General features: G+C 42.9%; 1 protein-coding gene and 1 long non-coding RNA gene across 2 annotated transcripts in view; both read left to right on the plus strand.

Moving 5' to 3' along the window:
• Positions 1-16,795: 16,795 nt before the first annotated feature.
• The window catches only part of LOC120100841 (guanine nucleotide exchange factor MSS4-like), a 46,761-nt gene continuing 40,714 nt past the window's right edge, over positions 16,796-22,842 (plus strand). The window contains exon 1 of the mRNA XM_039103707.2: positions 16,796-16,979. The gene's annotated coding sequence lies outside the window, so the exon portion shown is untranslated. The remainder of the gene's footprint in view (positions 16,980-22,842) is intronic.
• Tox3l1 (TOX high mobility group box family member 3 like 1) overlaps positions 16,906-22,842 on the plus strand; it is a 32,333-nt gene continuing 26,396 nt past the window's right edge. The window contains exon 1 of the long non-coding RNA NR_131117.1: positions 16,906-16,979. This is a non-coding gene — a long non-coding RNA (TOX high mobility group box family member 3 like 1). The remainder of the gene's footprint in view (positions 16,980-22,842) is intronic.

Here is a 22,842-nt window from a genome sequence, read left to right on the forward strand (position 1 = left end):
AAAAATAAAATGAAAGAAGGGAAGGGTGGGTTTAGGATAAGAAAATTTTGGTGTAAAGAGGAGAGAGGGGGGGTGGGTTGTCCTAAGGGTTTGTGATTATTTGAGCAAAACAAGAATGGCACATAGTATTATTAAGTAAAGGGAAGAATCCATTGCTAGATCTTACTAAATTATAGTTTATATTCGTTACAGTTGCGCTGGTTTTTTGAAGAGAGAAAAACACCAAATCATAGTCAGCCACTATAGTTTGTGTGTACTATGTCAGTGATCATGTAATGAACCATGGTTCCCTCTCTCAGAGGAATTTTCCTAAGAAAAGATGAAGAGAGTTCTTGGGAGACCCTTTGTACTTCACAAGAGAGAGTTGTTATAAAAAGGACAAGCCCGACTAGACAATTTTGTTTCATTTACTGTCTAACCGTAAGATCTTCCTCTCACACCTCCATCGCTCCATCACTGATTCCATCGGTCATAGTGGGAGGAAAGTTTACCAGAATCAGTATAGTGCATTTGAATGGCTCCAAAACCATGAGACCTCTTTCCTTTAGGAAGAAGCCAGGCTAAAATATTTTGTTACAGTAGCAGAAAATGGGATAATATAGTGGCATCTTGTATTTTCTCTGGGGGGGGGGTAGGGGAGTGTGTTGACTGGGCCTAGGGGACTTCATGTCATTTTATTCCTAGAAGCTTCTGACTTATGACTTGGGGGGTCTGAAGAAAATGGCTGTTTATTTTGAAATTGATATTAATTCAATTGAGGGAGGAGAAACTGCCAGGATTTTGTTTGTTGGCCTAGCAATGCATGCAGTCCAGACTGGCCTCAGTCTTTTTATGGAGACAAAGCTGGACTTGAATTCTGGATTCTCCTACTTCTGCCTTTCCAGGGCTGCCATTGCTTGTATAAGCCTCCACACCAGGATAGCTTATTACTCAAAATTAGTTTTGACTATTTAATCAAAGAAAAAATTGAATTGGATTTAGGCTTAACCCTCCTCCTAATGCCTCCCACTTCAGACAAGCTCCCTGCCCTGATTTTTGAAACTTTTTAAAATTTTAAATAATTACAAATTCATAAGAATTACAACAAAAAGGTACTAGGTGATTTGCTTCTTTTTATTCCACACTTCCAATGGCAGTGCCTTATATAACTGTCTATCAAAATAAGGCATGTAGGACTGGAGAGATGGCTCAGTAGATAAGAGGAACACTTGCTGCTCTTGGAGAGGACTGGAGTTCAGTTCCCGGCATTCAGGTTGGATGGTTCACTATTATCTTTAACTCCAGCTCCAGGAGGTCTAACATGCCCTCTGACCTCCAAGGGCACTGCATGCATGTGGTACACACACACACACACACACACACACACACACACACACACACAGGCAAACAGTCATACATATTCAATAAAAATTAATAAGTCTCTTCTTGAAATTGATTTTGATATAATCCAAAGAGGCTATTTAGAAGCCTGAAAAGACAGTAGGTTGCAAAGCTTTCTATAACCACAATAATGATGTTACTAGATACTGAGCTATTGCAATCTAGGTCTGGGTATTTTGTTTATGTGAGATATTTTAATTATTTGTGTGCTTACTCTTATAGCACTAATCCAACATTATGTGACAGCCATTTTTTTATGGACAGGTTCTTACTATGTAACTAAAGTTTCCTATAATTTGTAATCCTGTTTCAGCTTCCTGAGTGTAGGGTTATAACCCTCATGTATCTATAAGACCTCTGTTTAGGGTCGCTCAGTTTAGATTAAGCTGGCCTCTGGCTTGCTGTATAGCCAAGAGTAGCCTTGAGTTCCTAATTCTCCTGCCTCCACCTCTCTAGTGCGTAGATGGTAGGAGTGAGTCACTACACCTAGCAGTATAAATGCATTGACTTCCTACAATGATCCTATGAAGTAATTGTATCCACCTTGCAAATTAGAAAATTGAACCATAGAGAGGTGCAGTAATTGATTGAAGTCACACAATGAATGTTAGAGGAGCAGGCACTGAGCTGGTCCCAGGAAGGTCGTGAATGTGTGCATTCAAAGTTCAGTTTGAAGGGATGTCTTATTTCCACTTCCTGTATGAGAAGCCTAAGGTATAGTGTGGCGAGGTGACCTGCTGAGCCTCACACCACCAGTAAGTGCTGGAGCCCTAAACATCACACTCCTGGTAGAGGAACCTGGCGTCACTCTGGCTTCAAACATGGATCTCAGCTGGATCTCTCAAATCTAGTTCTGAAATGTATGAGACAAAACTCCTCAAACCTCAGTACATGAAAATCCCCTGGGAGGAGGCATAAGTGCCACGTTGGTGGACCCTTCCCCAAGCTTTCTGTTTTAGAAAGTCTGAACTGAATAAAATCAGGTGTCCTCCCTCCTGGGGCAGCTTTGAGGTCTATCAGATCTGGCATGACAACCAATTTTAAGATTGTTTCAACCTTAATGAAAAAAATTTCAACTAAGGGCATCACACCATAGTGATGGATCATGTGTTATGCAAAATAACATACAGGCACACCGTGGTACATAGCTCTAACTCAAAAACGTTGCCAAACAGCCAGTGTTCTGAGGACTGAAATCTTCAAGTTAGAAAAAACCAGTTTCATATTGCTGAATGGATTTATGTTGTATTTTTCTGCATTTGTTTTTGTCTCCTCTGTTCTTTCTCTTGAGTTTCCTCAAGCGACACTCTCTTTGTGTCTTCTTCACAAGGATTGGCTCCCAGTAAAGTGTAGTTTACTTTTCTTAGTTCAAATCTTATGCACTTGGCACCTACTGCTTTTCTACCTCTTTGAGGACTCAGGGCTGTTCAGTTCTGGTCAATCTAGAAGAGTCGGGAGGATGTGTCTTCATGACTGTTCCTCTGCTCCTAAATGCCAACCCCTCTGCCAGCCATTGGGGTTTCCTTCTTCAAGTGTGGTTCTCAGACTTCACCCTGAAGATTTAGCCGGGACTCTTGCCCTGGACTTAGGTTTGTAACCAATCATCTCTCACACCAACAAACAAGACAGAAATGCAGATTTAGCGCCTCTATTTTTAGTTGTCCTGTTCAGGGAGATTGCTTTTCGGTCAAATCAATGAAGGAAAACCCCCAAGTATTGTACACGCAACCCTTTATCAACTCTGCTAAAGGTGACACTTTGGTTCTTCAGCTGAAAACATTAGATATCCCAGATTCTTTATCCCATTCTCCCAATTCCTATGCTTAATAGCAAAGCATATGGACTAACTAGTGTTCTCATCAAGTCCTCCATTCAGCTGCCTGTCCATTCCCACCCAGTGCTACTACCTCCTGCCCTCACTGGTAAAGTCGGAAGGGCCGTTTCTTATTTATGATGGCAGGAGGAGAGGATGACTATTACCTAGAGAGTTCATTCTCCTGCTCTGTGCTCAGTCTTTCCTCCAGCATTCTCTTCAACTGGGCTTTTCAACCTCAAAATACCTTGAGATGTTCAGATATGTTAGAAAATGACAGCCAAGGCCAGGCAACGTAGATCTATAATTACAGGTTCTTGGGAGCACTAAGGCAAATGGATGGAGAAGGTTCAAGGCCATCCTGGGTCACTTAGGAGACTATGTCTCAAAATGGAAAGTAGAATAACAAGTGGCTGGGGACAGCTCAGTAGGCAGCATGTATGAAGCCCTGAGTTCCATCCACAGTGACACACACCACACACACAGAGACACACACACACCACACACACACAGACAGACACACGTGCACACACACACCATACACACAGACACAGACACACACACCACACACACAGACACAGACACAGACACACACACCACACACACAGACACAGACACACACAGACACACACACCACACACACACAGACACACAGACACACACACACACCACACACACATAAACACACAGACATAAACACACAGACACACACACCACACACACAGACACACAAACATACATATACACACCACACACACAGACACACAGACACACACACAGACACACACATGCACACATACACACCACACACACAGACACACACACATGCACACACACACACCACACACACAGACACACACATACACACACACCACACAGAGACACACACATACACACACAGACACTCAGACACACACACATACACACATACCACACACGCACACAGACATACAGACACACACATACATACACACACACATAGACACACAGACAGACACACACATGCACACACACACACCACACACACAGGCACACACACACACACAGACAGACACACACACCACACACACACCACACACATGCAGACACACACACACACACACACACACACACACACACACACACACACACACCACCCAACCAGTCAAACACTTGTGTGGTGTTTGATATAATTATTTGAAAGAAAATGTCACAGCTGGACATGGTGGTGCATGCCTTTAATCCCAGCACTTTGAGGGCAGCAGTAGGTAGATTTCTATGAGTTCCAGGCTAGACTGGTCTCCATAGTGAGTTTCAGGGAGGGCTACACAGGGATTTTGTTTGTTTGTTTGTTTGTTTTTTGTTTTTAAAAAGAATGTTATAAATCTTAAGGAAAAAAACAAATGTCTGTGGAAATGAAAAGAATAAACATATTAACTGTCTCTGTCTTTCTGATTCTGTCTCTGTCTCTCTCTCTTTCACTGCCAGTGTGTGTGTGTGTGTGTGTGTGTGTGTGTGTGTTAATGTGATAGTTCCCCATCTCCAGAAATGTTTTGCAACTGCATTATACATTCTGTTTTGAAATTGAGAATAGTAAAAACCAACCAGCCTAGTAAAAATTCTCTTGAGATGAGCGGCTCCAATAGTGTCAGTGAAGACACACCGGTGTCCTGCAGCAGGTCGCTGCTTTAGAGAGTCACACAGAGATAACACAGTAGTTTATGGCATTTGTTAATTTTTGCCTCTATGACTGAGCATAGACTCCCTGTGCGTGGTGTGGTACTCTGTATACACATATAATTCTCAAATAAAAATTAAAAATAATGTGAGACTGAACGCTTTCAAAGCACATGAATTAGTCTTGAAATCCACACCTCATAGGATTTACCAGCACTCCATTTATACTTCATCCCGTGTTACACAAACCTCTGAGCTCTCCAAGGCAAAGGGCTGGAGCCCCTGGTGTACTGCATAGACTTGGTCACCGCAGGTCACCTTATGATAGACTTCAGAGAAAATTTTGTTAAATATTTAACACTCGATCACACATTTAAATGCTTATTCTAACACTCACTAGAACCTGTAAAAGGTTGCTAACCATATAACTCAGGGTACGAACCTGGGAAGCGTTAGAGCAGCTTATTTGGAATCAATAAACGGGAGAATGTCTTGTCTTTTTGTATTCTGGCTACAACCTTGAGATCTGTCTAGTCAAACCTTGGTGTTCTTCATGGCAGAACATAGGCTACTTACTATACTGATCCCAAACCAGAGTTCCCAGGATTCTAGTTCTCCTTATAAATAGGAGCACTGGAGGGCACACTTTTTTTTTTTTTTTGGTTCTTTTTTTCAGAGCTGGGGACCGAACCCAGGGCCTTGCGCTTCCTAGGCAAGCGCTCTACCACTGAGCTAAATCCCCAACCCCTGAGGGCACACTTTTAACTTGGAGGGCACACTTAACTTGGAGGGCGTGATCAAACAAACTAATAACTAGCAATACTTCTATTTGGCTAAATTTGAGGATATTAGAACCATTGAGAGCAGTGGGAAAATATCAATACCCATGTGATATGTAAGAACAGTTTAATTTCTAAAGAAATTCATTTTTTAGTTTGCTTGTTTTAAGAAGGATCCCTCTATGTAACCCAGGCTGACCTAGAAGCAGCAATTCTCCTGGTTCAGCTTCCAGACTTCTGAGATTTTAAATGTGCCACCAAATCTACCTTTTTTCCCCCTGTATGAAAAGAAGGAAAATTTACCCTGTATTTGTATCTCTTAATAGGCAGTGGTATGTGAAAATCTTTGAAAGTATTTGGCAAGGAATAGTGGTACATACCTTTAATCCAGCCTTTAATCACCACACTTGGGAGGCAAAGGTAGGCATGTCTCTGTGAGTTCAAGGCTAACCAAGTCTACATAGTGAATCCCAGGTCAGCCAAGGTTATATTGTGATGCTGTTATACATATTAGATAAGCATTGTGTCAACTGGGTTATCTATCCAGACCTCCTTTTATCGGTTTGTTTTTGAGACAGAGTCTCACACTGTGGTCCAAGCTGTCCTGGAACTCACTCTGTAGCCCAAACTCATGGTGATCCTTTTGTCCCAACGTCTGAAACTCTGGGATGACCGCACTTAGCAGAAATCTCTCTGAGGAGCCACCGACCTCTGACTTCCTCATCCCGGGAGTCTTGGAGGAGCTCCTTTGGAGTGATCATAGGGTACACTGGCAGATAATGAATTTCAGTACCCCCATGTGCTACTTCTTGTAGGGACACTTTAAATATACTCTGTGCTGCCTATATTACAAAATGTATTGCCTTTGTCACAACCCCTGAAATAAGAAAACAGAAGGGAAGGGAAAGAGACATATACTTTCCCATCCCCACCCCATATACAACCACTTAGTGTAATGTGCATCTCACTGGGTTCTGTGTAGTGTGATATGTAATGACATATAGTATAGCATAACACGCATCTGTATGTGTTCTCAGAGTTGACTTTATGAACACGTGACCCATACAGTGCCCTAAGACCCTATGCTTAGTTTAAATTCTTCTGTCAACCATCTTGAAACTCTTAGGTTTTGAACAAGATCTCCCCATTTTCATTTTATACTGGTTGTAGCAAATGTTTATTGCCTGGTACGGTGTAGTGTCTAATCTTTTGAAATTATTACAACTTCCCCTCATGCATTGCTTTCATTTGTAAAGAGAATGCCCATATAGTGTCTCTATTTTTTTTTTTCTTTTCTTTTTTTCAGAGCTGGGGACCGAACCCAGGGCCTTGCGCTTTCTACCACTGAGCTAAATCCCCAGCCCCTAGTGTCTCTATTTTAAATGTAAGTAAGCACTATAAACAGTGTCATATTGTACACCATTTGGCAACCTGCCTTTTCATTTGGTGATGTTTCTCCCTGTCAATAAATTTCATAGTTTTCAGTGGCTAAAGAAGGTTCTTCTATGTGGAAAAGTCATAATTTGTCTAATCAATCTAGCAGTCTCCTACTGCTGGGCCTTTGATTAATTTGCTATGACAAGGAGCATGCACACGTTAGTGTGACGTCAGTGTGTGTTGTGTACTTGCCCCACTAACTTTCTAGGATACATTTCTAGAAGTAGAGTTGCTGTGTCAAAGGACATGGTTGTTTCAAAGTGTGAGACACTCGACCTGATTGCCTTTCAGAAAGATTATGCTAGGTTAGACCACTCCAAATCCGCCACCAGTGCACAATCGGGACTGTTGCCCTGCCTGCTAATGGGCAATAGCTCAATGTCAACTCTGCCGATCGTATGCCGTCTTCTCCTTCTAATGGTCTTGGCTTGCTGCGATACCACTGACCCACTGACCCTCCTCACTTGAAATGACAGTTGATTAAGTTAAACTCTTTGCTGCTGTTGGAGTGAGTCCTTATTAGGTAGAGATTTTGTGAGGTCTTTCCTGGCCACATATGTGTGAGACCTTATAGTAAGCCCCAGCTTGTCTTTTTTGTCTGTTTTTGTTGGGTTTGTTTGCATTTGCTTGTTTTGTTTTGTTTTGTTTGAGGCAGGGTTTCTTTGTAGCCCTAGGTGTCATGGAACTTAGTCTGGCCTCTAACTCAGAGATCCTCCTACCTCTGGCCCCCCTGAGTGTTGGAATTTAAAGTGTTCACCACCACCCCCAGTTTGTCTTTTAAGGCATTTTTTTTTTATTTCTATGGTCAACCTGTGTTCAAGGTGCTGTATGTGCTGACAGTCTCCAACAGGGACCTAATGGGCTTTCTTTATTGAAACATGGTTTCATATAGACCAAGATAGCTTTGATCTTAGAATGCGGGTGCAGATGACCTTGAACTCCTGATCTTGCCTCACCTCCCAATGGTGAGACTGCAAGTGTGTGCCACTATATACAGATTTCTTCTGATCTTACCTAGTCATTAAAATCAATTCTAACTTTGCAACAGTTCCAGAGTTGTAAAAGTATAGTATGGAGAGTCCCCCTGCACTGCTCACCGTGCATATGGTATGGTATTCCCCAAACCATAGCATCTCCTTAGTCAGCGTTCACATCCTCACTTGCTCTGAACTCAGAATAAATTGTTTGCATCCTTACTGAGCCCCCTCTCCTTTAGGGACAATGTACAATGTATGACAAATGCTTGAACTCATAGGAAAACAGGTACAGAATTATTCTGCCTGTACATTATTTAAATGTCATCATTTCCCCCAATTCACTGAACAAAGATGAAAAAAGAAATCTGATCTGGGTTCAACCAAAGGCCACTTTCTTTTACTTTTACACTCTCCTTTTGACTCATACGCTTTCGGATAAGTCATAGACTGGTGACGAGAGATACAGCTACGATTCCACAACTCCAGCTCGGTTCCATTTTTGTTCCTTTGAGTGGCTTGTTTGCCGTCGTAGTTACATGTCTAAAACTAATCAAAAGTCTCTTTAAAAGGAAAAAAAAATAAGACCCCGCAGGTTAGAGAAGAGGCATTTATCTACAGACAATAGAGATTTGTAATAGTAAATTAAGCCATGAAAAATGAAAATTCCCAAGGTCTTTGTTGTTGTTCATTTATTTACTCATTTTTATTTATGCATTTCCACACAACTGAGGTTGATGGAAACACAGTAACACAGTATCCAAAGAGACCACTCCTCTCCAGGGCACGGGGCAGAACTGAAACTTTGTTCATTCTTGTGTTTATTTAGACAGCCTCTCATGTAGCCCAAACTGGCCTCAAAGTAACTACGTAGTTGAGGCTGGCCTTGATCCCTCTGCAGGTATCTCCACAGGTATACACTGCTATGCCCAGCCAAAACCCTGTGTAAAGGCCCCGGACTTGTTTTCCACAGCGATTCTAAAGAGATTGCATTCCCTCTTTCCCAGTCGTGGGGAGTAGATTTGATTATATGCAAATAATGTTAGCTCTGATTCACGTAGAAGAGGAAAGGGAAAACTTTGGAGAAATACCCTTCATCCTCAGCACTAGACATGAAGGCATCTGTGTATTTAGAAGCCACCACCCTTTCTCTTGGATCTTTTATTAAAAACTTGGACATTGTGAGGGTCGCTGGTAGAGTAAATTAAAGCTGTGGCTGCTAATGCTCAGGTGTGCTCTGCACTGGACCCAGGTTCCTGTGGAGCACGTTTCTGAGTGAGGTGCATGGAACTCAACTGATGTGAGCTCACACCACTTCAAGGTGAGTTAATTAAAAAAGGCCCGGACGCACTGGAAAAAATTTCCTGAACAAAACACCAATGGCTTATGCTCTAAGATCAAGAATCGACAAATGGGATCTCATAAAACTGCAAAGCTTCTGTAAGGCAAAGGACACTGTGGTTAGGACAAAACGGCAACCAACAGATTGGGGAAAGATCTTTACCAATCCTACAGCAGATAGAGGCCTTATATCCAAAATATACAAAGAACTCAAGAAGTTAGACCGCAGGGAAACAAATAACCCTATTAAAAAATGGGGTTCAGAGCTAAACAAAGAATTCACAGCTGAGGAATGCCGAATGGCTGAGAAACACCTAAAGAAATGTTCAACATCTTTAGTCATAAGGGAAATGCAAATCAAAACAACCCTGAGATTTCACCTCACACCAGTGAGAATGGCTAAGATCAAAAACTCGGGTGACCGCAGATGCTGGCGAGGATGTGGAGAAAGAGGAACACTCCTCCATTGTTGGTGGGATTGCAGACTGGTAAAACCATTCTGGAAATCAGTCTGGAGGATCCTCAGAAAATTGGACATTGAACTGCCTGAGGATCCAGCTATACCTCTCTTGGGCATATACCCAAAAGATGCCTCAACATATAAAAGAGACACGTGCTCCACTATGTTCATCGCAGCCTTATTTATAATAGCCAGAAACTGGAAAGAACCCAGATCCCCTTCAACAGAGGAATGGATACAGAAAATGTGGTACATCTACACAATGGAATATTACTCAGCTATCAAAAACAACGAGTTTATGAAATTCGTAGGCAAATGGTTGGAACTGGAAAATATCATCCTGAGTGAGCTAACCCAATCACAGAAAGACATACATGGTATGCACTCATTGATAAGTGGCTATTAGCCCAAATGCTTGAATTACCCTAGATCCCTAGAACAAACGAAACTCAAGACGGATGATCAAAATGTGAATGCTTCACTCCTTCTTTAAATGAGGAAAAAGAATACCCTTGGCAGGGAAGGGAGAGGCAAAGATTAAAACAGAGACTGAAGGAACACCCATTCAGAGCCTGCCCCACATGTGGCCCATACATATACAGCCACCCAATTAGACAAGATGGATGAAGCAAAGAAGTGCAGACCGACAGGAGCCGGATGTAGATCGCTCCTGAGAGACACAGCCAGAATACAGCAAATACAGAGGCGAATGCCAGCAGCAAACCACTGAACTGAGAATAGGTCCCCCGTTGAAGGAATCAGAGAAAGAACTGGAAGAGCTTGAAGGGGCTCGAGACCCCAAAAGTACAACAATGTCAAGCAACCAGAGCTTCCAGGGACTAAGCCACTACCTAAAGACTATACATGGACTGACCCTGGACTCTGACCCCATAGGTAGCAATGAATATCCTAGTAAGAGCACCAGTGGAAGGGGAAGCCCTGGGTCCTGCTAAGACTGAACCCCCAGTGAACTAGACTATGGGGGGGGCGGCAATGGGGGGAGGGTTGGGAGGGGAACACCCATAAGGAAGGGGAGGGGGGAGGGGGATGTTTGTCCGGAAACGGGAAAGGGAATAACACTTGAAATGTATATAAGAAATACTCAAGTTAATAAAAAAAAAAAAAAAAAAAGGCCCGGACGGATTCTTTACTTACTGATCTTTCAAAAATACGGTGCTAAGCCATGTTTTCACCCTTCTCAGGAAAGGTGAGAACCCTCCTTGTTGCATTCTAGGTTCTTCTTCCTCCGCTTTTTTTTTTTTTTCTTCTTATTTTACAAACGAAGGAAAGGAACGCTGTTTCGCAGCACAGCTAGGAAACAGAGAGGATCTCCTAGGAGGCTGGCTGGCACCTAAGTGCTTTAATCTCAGGGCATTTTCCAAGTGACCCACTCTTTTAGTTACTCCACGTTGGGATCTTTCGCTAAGGAGAAATGACGGTCAAAATGAAGTCAAAATTCAGTAGGAATGAATATGAGAAAAGAGTCAAGGCTAAGGCAGGGAAGGAGACAAAGCCAGGAGCCAAGGCTGTCGTGTTTTAGAAAATTATAATGTGCGGGACTGCGGCGTGAACTCGCTGTGGCATGTGCATGGAGGTCAGGGGCCAATTTGCACAAGTCCTTTAGTCCAAACTCTCTTTTCACTACGTAATCCTGGAAATTGAACTTAGACCATCAGACTGAGCAGCGAGGCACTTATATCTCCTGAGCAACCTTGGCAGTCTCAAAGCTGTTTTTAAAAAGGTTTATTTTATTATTTTATGTGTATGAATATGTGCTGGTGCCCTTCATGGTCAGAAGAGGATTTCTACTCCAATGAGATTGGAGTTATTGAGAATGGTGAGCCCTCTTGTGGGTTCTGGGAATCAGAACTGGGTCCTGTGCAGAGTACCAAGTACTCTTAACTGCTGAGCCAGCTCTCCAGACCCAGCTGTCAAAAAAAAATATATATATATATATATATATATATATATATATATTCAAGGTTGTTGATACTATCTGAATCAAGCTTTCTTTTTAAAATCCAGGAAAAATAAATTCACATAAAAATATCTAACGTGAAAAAACCTAACGTGAAATTATTATAAGGAAAAAAAGAATAAATGGTCAAACAACATTCATCCAGATAATAAAGTTGTGCTAGTAAAAGTCTCAAAGCAATTCTTGCATACTCATTTTATTTTAAAAAACAAGGTGAAAAATATTAAGAAAATTACATAAGAAATGAGAAAACTAAGAATTCACATGCAAGGCAGTAGAAACACGGAAATTTTACCTAGCAGAGCTTGACATGGGCTTCTGGGGCAGCTTGGCATGGTTAACAAAGAAGCTGGGTTTCTTTATATGGTTCACGCCGACGCCCTTCTCCATTTTAATTCTTTTTAAAAAATTATTATCTGTGGTGGTGTGTGTATGTGAGCACATGTACCAGAGCATGCATGTGGAGGTCAGAGGACAGCTTTGTGACATTGTTCTTCCATCTTTACATAATGTGTTAGCCAGCATTCCCCAGAGGGACAGAATCAGTGTGATGAATACATACGTATCACATATACACATACACATATACATTGTATACATGTATACACAATACTCATGTACACATGCATTGTCATGGTTTGCATATGCTTGGCCCATAGAGTAGCTCTGTTGGGAGGTGTGGCCTTGTTGAAGTAGGTGTGTCACTGTGGGTGTGGGCTTAAGACCCTCACCCTAGTTACCTGAAAGTCAGTCTTCCACTAACAGACTTCTGATGAAGATGTAGAACTCTCAGCTCTGCCTGCACCATGGCTGCCTGGATGATGCCATGTTTCTGCCTTGATGATAATGGACTGAACCTCTGAACCTGTAAAGCAGCCCCAATTAAGTATTGTCCTTATAAGACAACATGCCTTGGTCATGGTGTCTGTTCACAGCAGTAAAATCCTAAGGAAGACACACATACGCCCGCATAAAATCAACCATAATGAAAGGGACAAACTGAGGGCCACACACCTGCAAGGCACCCATGAAACCATGTTGTAGGCTACTCTTTCTAGTTTTCTTTTAAGAATCAGTCTACCTATACGCCCAAAATGACCTGAAATTCATGGGACTCCTGCTTCAGTCTGAGTGCTGGGATCGTAGGTATCCATCGCTGTGGCTGACTTTGAATTTCTTGACTTTTTTTTTTTATTAACTTGAGTATTTCTTATTTACATTTCAAGTGTTATTCCCTTTCCCGGTTTCCGAGCAAACATCCCCCTAATCCCTCCCCCACCCCTCCCCATCCTCCCCCCATTACCGCCCTCCCCCCAACAATCACCTTCACTGGTGGTTCAGTCTTAGCAGGACTAAGGGCTTCCCCTTCCACTGGTGATCTTACTAGGATATTCATTGCTACCTATGAGGTCAGAGTCCAGGGTTAGAGATGGTGGATCTTCACTAAGCCTTGTGGAGCAATTTTATATGCGAAACTTACTTCAAACGCAGAGCACTTTAGAACGCTGTCACTGCTTCAGTGGAGAATTATGATGAAATCTAAGTCCCGTGTCTCCACAATCCAGACTACACAATCTCACTCAATAACTACATTAATCACATTAACTATAATTTTGTGAAAGAGGGATAATTAATTTTTTAGAAGCCAAAACTATAAAAGTGTTCAGTCAAGTGACAGCAAGTGTCATAATAGATTATGGAGACATTATGCTCATGTGGAAACTCACCCAAAATTTATTGGAACCATCTTTTGTAATGGCAAATATATATTACTATAAGTTGGAATTTCACCACTATGAGGGTATAAAGAAATGCATCCGGAGGGATGGAGAGATGGCTCAGCGGCTAAGAGCACATGCTGATTTGCCAGAGGATCCACGTTCAGTTTCCAGCACCCACATGGTGTTTCATAACCATCTGCATCTTTATTTCCAGTGAATCCAAAACCCTCCTCTGGCCTCTCAGTTATGAGGCAAGCAGGTGGGGCCCCTATACACATGCATGCAGAACACTCTTACACATAAAATAAATCTATTTTTTTCTTAAAGAAAAGAGCACTTTAGCAGGAGAATCACATACTCCTTATCTGATTCTTATAACAGTCTCCTTATCTGTAAACTTATAACAGTCTTCTATACAGTGTAATTTTAAAAAGCTTGCTCAATATGACTGTTGTTTTCCTAACACAGAATAAGAAAATCATATGTTCTACTGTGTGACCATTAAAGAGGGTAAGGCTGAACCTACCTGTCCCATAAAGCTCTTAGAGCCAGAACCTTGGGCCTGTTTGTTGTCTAACCTAGGTTCAGTCTCAGAGTGCTTCACCATGGTTAAGCATTATCTGTGGTTTATTTCTAAACTCCTTAAAGTTCTCTCTTTAGCCTAAATGTTTATGATGGGGGCCCTTTTCTGATGTGGCCCTTTCGGGAACCTGAAAAAATGTTACTCTTTGTTGGAAGAGGCTGATGGGGGTCTCGTAGAGTGACTTTAGTGTTTGTTTGCTTTTATTCTTAGAAGTACCAATGTTCACTGTCCTACCCAGTCTTTAAAGTGGTCACTTGGCACATTATCCTTCCAGCCTTATTGTCTCATCTGTGGTCCCTAACAATTGTAAGGTATTCACTGAATCATTTTACAACGTTGAAAATCACAGTGGCTCTCTCTGTTGGTAACAGAGAAGGTGCTTTGTCCTGTCTGGGACAGGAGGAATCCAGAAATAACTCCCCAAATGTAGAATGTGGGTTTGTGGGTAAGTGTGTGACTTTCCACAGGTCAGGCCTATTGAAGACAGGACAGTGAATGTCATTACTTTTAATAATAAAAGCAATCAAACACTAATGTCGCTCTAACCAACACTCATCAGCTGCTTCTAACAGAGTAAAGAGTTAAATTTTTTCAGGTTTCCAAAAGGGCCACATCAGAAAAAGGCCCTCATAATACACATTTAGGGTAAACAGAAAACGTTAAGGAATTTAAAAACAAACCACAGGTAATGCCTGCACAGGCCAAGCACATCCATCTCTGTGAGACACATGGCCATAGACTGTCCAGGGTAAGCGCATTGACATTTAAGCCACGTTCAGAGGATATTAGCTTTGTTATAGATCACCCTAGATAACATTCCTACCCCTCTTTTTATTCATTGGTCAGAAGCAAAAAAGAGCTGAAGTCAACAGATATTAAAAACTCTGAAGGAAAAACAATCAGCCAAAAAGTTATTTTAATTTTTATTTTTAAATCACATCCGTTTACATGTATGGATGTGACTGTGCACTTGCCACGGTGTGTGTGTATGAGGAGGACTTGCAGAACTCACTCACCTTCTTCCCCATGTCTGTACCAGAGATCAAACTCTGGTAGTTGTGCTTGACAAGTACCGTTAAACAATGGGCCATCCCATTAGCCCTAGTTTAATAATAAAAAAATTGTTTCTTTCCCTCTGAGTGTGCACACTTATGTGTATGTTCCTGTGTGCACAAGTGCATTCATCTGTGCAGGTACATGCATCCATATTTAGTATGCGTGTAATGTCTGTGTGTTTATGCTTATGTGTATATGCGGGTGCAGACACCTGATGTGGGCAGGGGACAACATCTCGCTCTCCTATTATCACACTCCACCTCATGTTTTAAGACAGTGTCCCTCCTTTGCCTGGTGCGCATCTATTGTAGAGTCTGGCTAGCAAGTCCTCTCCCCCAGCTCTCCTGCCTTTGCCTTTTGGTTCTGGGATTGCAGCTATAGGCCTCCATATCAGGTTTTAAACACGGTGTTCTGCCCCGATTGTGAGGTCGTCATAGATCACCAGAGACCATCAGAAGTCCAACTCGTATGCAAAAGCAAAGACTCTTTATTTAAATCTCAGCTTGGACCCTCTAACCTCCCCAGCACAGTGGATGGTGTGGAAGGTGCTGAGCTGGTACAAGCTTTGCTTATTTATCGTAGTAGCAGGATGAGGGACTTTCCAACTTGGCAGATGATTGGTTGACATTTGCTTGGTGTACTTCTATTGGCTAGTAATGATTTCAGCTTGGTATGAGCAATGGTTGCTAGCTTAATAAATCTACTTTAGACACTAGTTACTTTCCCCTTAAGAACTGATTGGTTGTTGCTAGGAGTGGAATGGCTATTTGCCCATGGGAATTGTGATTGTTACCAGGGTGACTCCTGGAACAAGTTGGGTTTTTTTCGGTAGCTGAATTCATTCAGAGGGCAAGTTAATCATATGGAGTCTGACAGCAAAATGGCATTTGTACTGTTAAGCTGGGCCCTTCACATGGTCCTGGTAGTCCAAATTCGGGCCCTCATGTTTGCATGAAGCAACATACTTTACCCACTGAGCCATTTCTCTGGCCCCAGAAAATTGTTCTAAAATTCTGTATAGTTCATTCCTTTTCTTTGAACCAACATGGAGCTGAAGGCGAGAAACATACATGAGCCACATTTTTTTTTATAACTGTGTAAGTCTCAGGTCCTGATTTGAACTTCAGAGCAACCTTTGGTGTGGAGTTTGAGGGCCTATTTTGATCTACTCAATGAAGGACGATAATATAGGAGACCCAGGGCTCTCTCTTCATTACTCTTCAGTAGGTTTATTTACTAATGCAGCACAGCTGTAGGCACACTCAGACAGCATTATCAACGTCCCTAAGTCTCACTTCCGGGTAATTTGGATCTAAGACGAGTACTGCACGCCCATTGCTTTCTAGCTTTATTTTACTACCTGTCTTAATTTCTTCCTAGCCACATAGATAGATTATTTTATTATTTCTTTCTAGTACATTTGCACTGCGTATGGTGTTCACTGGAGCTTGGAACCTAAGAAAAAAGACACGGTTTAACCAAATTCAATTTAGCCCCCACTTGGTTTCTTGTTACATTTCTTGCTTTTTGTGCTCTAGCAAAAAGTCACCTGGGTGAGATCAAAATTTTGCTGGAACAGAGACAGGGGTTTTGACGCGTTTGGTTTATTTTTGGAACCATGGTACTGGGAACACACAGAATTAGTTCGTTCCTGTTGAGCAGACAGAGCTTCGGCTTTGTTTTTATGTAATAGAAGGAAGTACGTCTTACTCAGAAGTGAGGCTAGGACCACGCTCTACGGAACTGTGCGGACAAGGCCCAGACGAAGTTCGGCTTAGGAGGTTTGGCTTTGCGTCTTCCTGTAAGTATCTTGGTCTTACTGCTGTGGTTCATGGTGATTGTAAGGTCATACACTTGTGTGATAGGAGCACAGACATACAATAAAACAGACAACCCAATGCAAACAAACCTGTTGCTAGACCTGCTTCCAGGAAGGCTGGTTCCCCTCTCAAGAGAACTGTGGCTCCGGAGCTATGGGTGATGGGCTCCGGAGCTACGGGTGATGAGCGAGTGTGAACTGGTATCTTCCCCCACCCCCAACTCGGCCTGTTTTCTTCCTTCCTCCCAGAGTGCTGGGATTAAAGGCTGACTGGCCTGCTTATCTATCTATCTATCTATCTATCTATCTATCTATCTATCTATCTATCTATCTATCTATCTATCTATCTATCTATCTATCTTTAATACAGTGCCCTTCAATTTAGACCAGCCATGCTTCAGATACTCAGCAAACATACATGGCTGGTAAGTTAACATATCAGACAGTTGTATGAGCATGTTAAAGGAGGCATACTGCCATCCATGTAGGAGTTTACTGGAGGCAGCTTGAGTTTCTTATTTTAAAAAAGATTTTATTCATTCATTTATTTATTTCTCTGTCTCTGTCTCTGTCTCTCTGTCTCTCTGTCTCTCTCTCTTTCTCTGTGTGTGTGTGCGCATGCGTGTCTGTGTGTGTTTGTGTGTGTGCGTGTGTGTGTATGTGTGTGTGTGTTTGTGTGTGTGTGTGTGTGCGTGTCTGTGTGTGTGTGTGTGTGTGTGTGTGTATGTGTGCGCGCGCGCACAAGCAAATGCATATCAGAAGAGTGTATTATTGGGTTGGATCCCTTGTTTGTAAGCCAGACATGGGAGCTGTAAACCAAACTCTGGGGCTCCAGAAAAGCAGCAAGGGCTCTCAAATGAGCCATCTCTCTGTACTCTAGCTCAAGTTTTCTGGATTGAAAATAGAGGTCAGTAGCTAAAGAGATGAATGGTTGAGAGCACTTACTGCTTTTTCCAGAGGACCCAAATGATAGTAGTGGTTCCCAGCATCCATATCAGCTGTCTCACAACTATCTCTAACTTCAGTAGGTCCAAAGCCCCTGGCTTCCAAGGGCACCTGCATTTATGTGCACATACCCACAGGCAAACACACACCTTCACATAATTAAAAATAAAAAAATGTATCATCACCACCACCACCATCATGTTTTTGAGACAGGGTCCATCTGTGTGGTCCTGGTTGTCCTAGAACTCAGTATGTAGATCTGGCTGGCCTTGAACGTATAGAGAAGCTCCTATCTCTGTCTCTTGAGTGCTGGGACTAAAGGTGTATGCTGCCGGGCCCATGTAAAAAAATATCTTTTTCTCAAAAAAAAAAAAAAAAAAAAAAAAAAAAAAAGCAAAGCCAGGCGTGATGGTGATGCAGCCAGCACTCGGGAGGCAGAGTCGGGAGGGTCACTGTGAGTTTAAGGACAGACTGTACTGTGTAGTAAGGTGGATGGACAGCCAGTCTAGACAAAGGGGTGAGTTTGCATTTCGGCGAGAAACCTTGCAGCAAAAAATAAGATGGAGAGTGGATGGGGGCGGGTCACTGTTTCATTTACGCTTGTGTTATTGCTTTTGCAGAATCACATCTACTGAATGCACAGGTCATGTTCACATAGGCACACAATGTGAATTTGGTGGAATATTTCAGAGAGTTGTAAGGTTAGACTAGGGTCCTCCCATTTGACTGTGAGGGGAGACTCACTATGCTATAACCCACTTCCGGATAGTTTTCATCACAGCATGCTACAGGTTCTCTGGTTCTGGACATGTTCATTAATTAATATTAATTAATAAAAAATTAATATTGCTTAATGAGTCAAGTGGAAAATTCTTACACTATTCAATAAATCAGTCCTTTCAGAAAATTCCATTTTAAAGTCCTGTGAAGGGGAAATGAAAGGCCTTGACCTGGGCATGCTTCAGCCACTTCCTCAGACAGAGACCGTGCAGCCAGTCACGGGGCCCTTAGTGTTTCCCAGTGCTGTTCAGACTTGCAGCCTCACTTCCTTCTTGACACACTTACGCTGCTGACGTTCTCATTTAGTGGGAAGCCCGCGCATGTCTGTTTTATGTTTTAAGTATGTTTTCAATGTCTGTACCTTAACAACTAATCATTCCAAAAGGCCCACAGACCCAGATAAGGTCCTCAGGGGCAGCCCAGACTATGGACATCCACATGGCCTTTGGTGGCAACAGTGGCCATGAACATCAAGACAGCCTCTGGCTGCAGCAGGTCCTCAGCCCCAGACCTGACTCTCAGTGAAGTCTCCAACATAGACATCACCATCGGATGGTAGTGCGGGCCACTCACTAGCCTGGTCGTGTCCCGTAGCCTCTGCGGCTGCGACTCTCTCCACGCACACTCACAGCTCTGTTTTTCTATCGTTCCCACCTCTCCATCAGGTTTTTATTGATGGGAGAAGTGGCCGCCACTCCTGCTATGAAGGCAGAGGCCTTAAAAACTAATTTTAAGGGGTGGGGGGAAATGTCATACAAATTGTTCTCTGACCCCTATCTCACTAATAAGGTTTCGTCCCCAACCTTCGCATCAATTACCTAGGGCTTTTTGTTTGGTTGATTTTTTTTTTTCGGAGCTGGGGACTGAACCCAGGGCCTTGTGCTTGCTAGGCAAGCGCTCTACCACTGAGCTAAATCCCCAACCCCCATTTGGTTGATTTTTATTTGGGGGGATTTTAAGACAGAGTCTTGTGTAGTCCAAGTTAATGTTGAACTCAATATGTAGCTGAGGATAACCATGAACTTCCTGTCTCTACTGGATCAAAACTGGGCTTACACCTGAGTGCCACCAAGCATGGCTTAAATTTTGTTATTTTATTTTAAATGTGTTTGTTTTTATGTTTTGGACCAGTCTCATTATGCAATCCTGACTGGCCTAGCATCCCTACGTAGACCAAGCTGACATAGTAACAGTGCTCAGTTAACACATGTATGCCACGATGCCCAGTCAGCACCATGGACCATTCTGAGGGCTGCCATTCACATCTTAGGACACCTGGCCTCTGCTCACCAGGGAATATAATCTAATGTTTGTCCATTCCTTTCTGTTCCATAATCATTACTTTTTTGGTCTTTCATTACTTCTTGGTCAGCCTTTGCATCAGCCTCTGACTTAGGTTTCTATGGCTGTACTAAAACATCAGAACCGATAGCAACGTGAGGAGGGAAGGGTTTATTTCAGTGTATACTTCTACATTACAATCCATCACCAAAGGGAGTCAGGTCCACTCAGCCTGCTTTCCTAGTCTTCCCTAGTCAGGTTGCACTATCCACGTCAGTCAGCAAGCAAGAAAACGTACCATAGGCTTGCCCACCAGCCAATCTGGTGAGAGAATTTTCCCAACTGGGGTTTCTTCTTCCCAGAGTCTAGCTCATGTCAAGTTAACATGATACTAGCCAGCACAGCCTCTCCACTCGCCCATCTCTTCAGTTTCTTATCTTGACCATATACTGTGCACATGGCCATAAGAACAACTCCTGTGATTTAGCTATCACCGTGTGGGGTTGAGCGCTTTCACTGATCAAATCTAGTCTGAACTGATGAACTTGCATACAACAGAACTTGAGGGACCTGCTCAAAGGGTTCTGCTGATGGGTACAAGGGAAGAGTCAAATTTAGTTCTGCTCAATCTCAAAGCCTGTGATCTCTTATACCACCATGCCGTGTGAAACATGTCATGTCCCTAAAACATGGCGAGGTCTTATTTCCTTTTCCAAAGTCATTGGCTCCTCAGTGCACGGCTCAGGGTGATCTTCAAGGCAGTGCGACCCATCCATTGCTTACCCATGCTGTGCCACTAAACGTTTTCATGTACACTGTATTACTACTACTACTATTACCACCACCACCACCACCACCACCACCACCACCACCACCACCACCACTACTACTACTACTTTGAAGACAGTGTCTTACTATTAGCCCTGACTAACCTGGAACTCAGTCTGTAGACAAGCTGGCTTCTGCCTCCCGTGTGCTGGGATTAAAGGTGCACTCTACCCTATGTTCTTATCTAACAAGTCTACATGGCAGTCTCCGCACTTTCAGAGGTAGAACTCTTAGTCTCCCTCAACTCATATGTTGACATCTTTATCCTCTACATGAGAGTAGGGAGCATGCATGGGACAGACCTAGGCACATGTGTAACACTTTGTGCAGTTTGGTCTTCACGTGGGACTCCTAAAGTGGGAGCAGGGGCTGTCTCTGACTGCATTGCCTGCCTTTGGACCCCTTTCCCCTAACTTGGCTGTTGTGTCTGGCCTCAATAGGAGGAGATGCACTTAGTCTCACTGCACTTGATATGCCAAGGCCCGTTGACATCCATGGGAGTCTCCTTTTTTCTGAGGAGAAGGGGAGGAGGAGAGGATGGAGTGAGGTGGGGGTGAGGGGGCCGGATGAGAGGACGGAGGAGACGAGGGAGGGGAAAATTTGGTTAAGATGTGAAGTAAATTAGCTAATTGGTAAATTAATTAAAAAAGAGTCCGCCGTTTAAAAAAGCAACACCTGTTCTTGTATGTATATGTGCTGTGTGTGTCCGTGTGCACAAGCGGAGGTGTCTGTGAAAGCCAGAGGTGTTAGATTCCAGCGAAGCTGGAGGTGTGGGCAGTTGTGAGCCACCCGGTGTGAATATTAGGATCTGTATGTGCTCTTACGCACTCGGCCATCTCTTTAGCCATGAGGACCCACCTTAACAAATGGAAGGAAAGAACTGACTCCCCAAAGCTGTCTTCTAACCTCTTCAAGTGCACCACGGCACAAGTGCACATATATGTGCGTGGATACACTAACGTTGGCACATAATTCACATACTATTTATGCCAGACTAGATGTGGTGGTGCATGATACATGATTTTAATCCCAGCACTTGGGAAACAGAGACAAGTGGATCTCTCTCTCTCTCTCTCTCTCTCTCTCTCTCTCCATTTCTCCTCTCTCCCCATTCCTTTCTTTTCCCCTCTCCATTTATTTATGAGTTCAAGAGTAGTTTGGTCCACAGAGAGGGTTCCAGCACAGCCAGAACTCCAAAGTGAGACCCCACCTCAAAAACAGCAACAAGAAAAATTACATTAAAAAAACTCTCCATATATGCCAGGAATGCAGATTCCACATAAGTTCAAGGTTGACTGCCCCACTGGCACTAATTTACATCAAGGTGTAATCATTTAACACATTTGCTGCACTGTCCGATAGCTGAACTTCGTAGATCAAGCTACCTGCCCTACAAAGTCAGGCAGTCACCCAGAGGCAGGTTGATCGCACAGACAGACACATTTCCAAGGAGATGGTAGCAGTCTGCCTAACTGTAGTATGTGTCTCCTACAGATAGAGCTTTATCTTTCCTCCATGTCAAATTCTTACCCCCATCAATATAGACCTACTAAGTTCCTAACTCTCTGATATCACTTTAACCACGCTTCTGGCCTGAAACTATTGCTGATGAACAAGCTAACACCGTTGTAAACCATCCATGAGTTGATGGGCTTTTAGGTCCCTTGGGACACTCAGTTAACAAAGCACCCAGGGAACTACAACTTGTCAGTTAACCAGCGTGTGTCTCCCATGACCACATTGGCTTCAGAACTAACACACAGGAAGTGTGACTGACAACCACTAATGACCTAATGACTCACTTCTAAAATTTTGGCTCCCTATGTCTGCAAGGTTTTTGTTGTACTTTGGGTTTTTTTGTTGTTGTTGTCGTTTATTGAGATAGAACATCACTGTGTAGCCCTGGCTGGTCTGGAACTTGTTACATAGACCAGGCTGGCCTCAAACTCACAAAGATCTGCCTGCCTCTGCCTCTGAGTCCTGAGATTAAAGGTGTGCAGGCACCACCATG

Source organism: Rattus norvegicus, chromosome 2 (genome assembly GCF_036323735.1).
Source record: "Rattus norvegicus strain BN/NHsdMcwi chromosome 2, GRCr8, whole genome shotgun sequence".
NCBI lineage: Eukaryota > Metazoa > Chordata > Mammalia > Rodentia > Muridae > Rattus > Rattus norvegicus.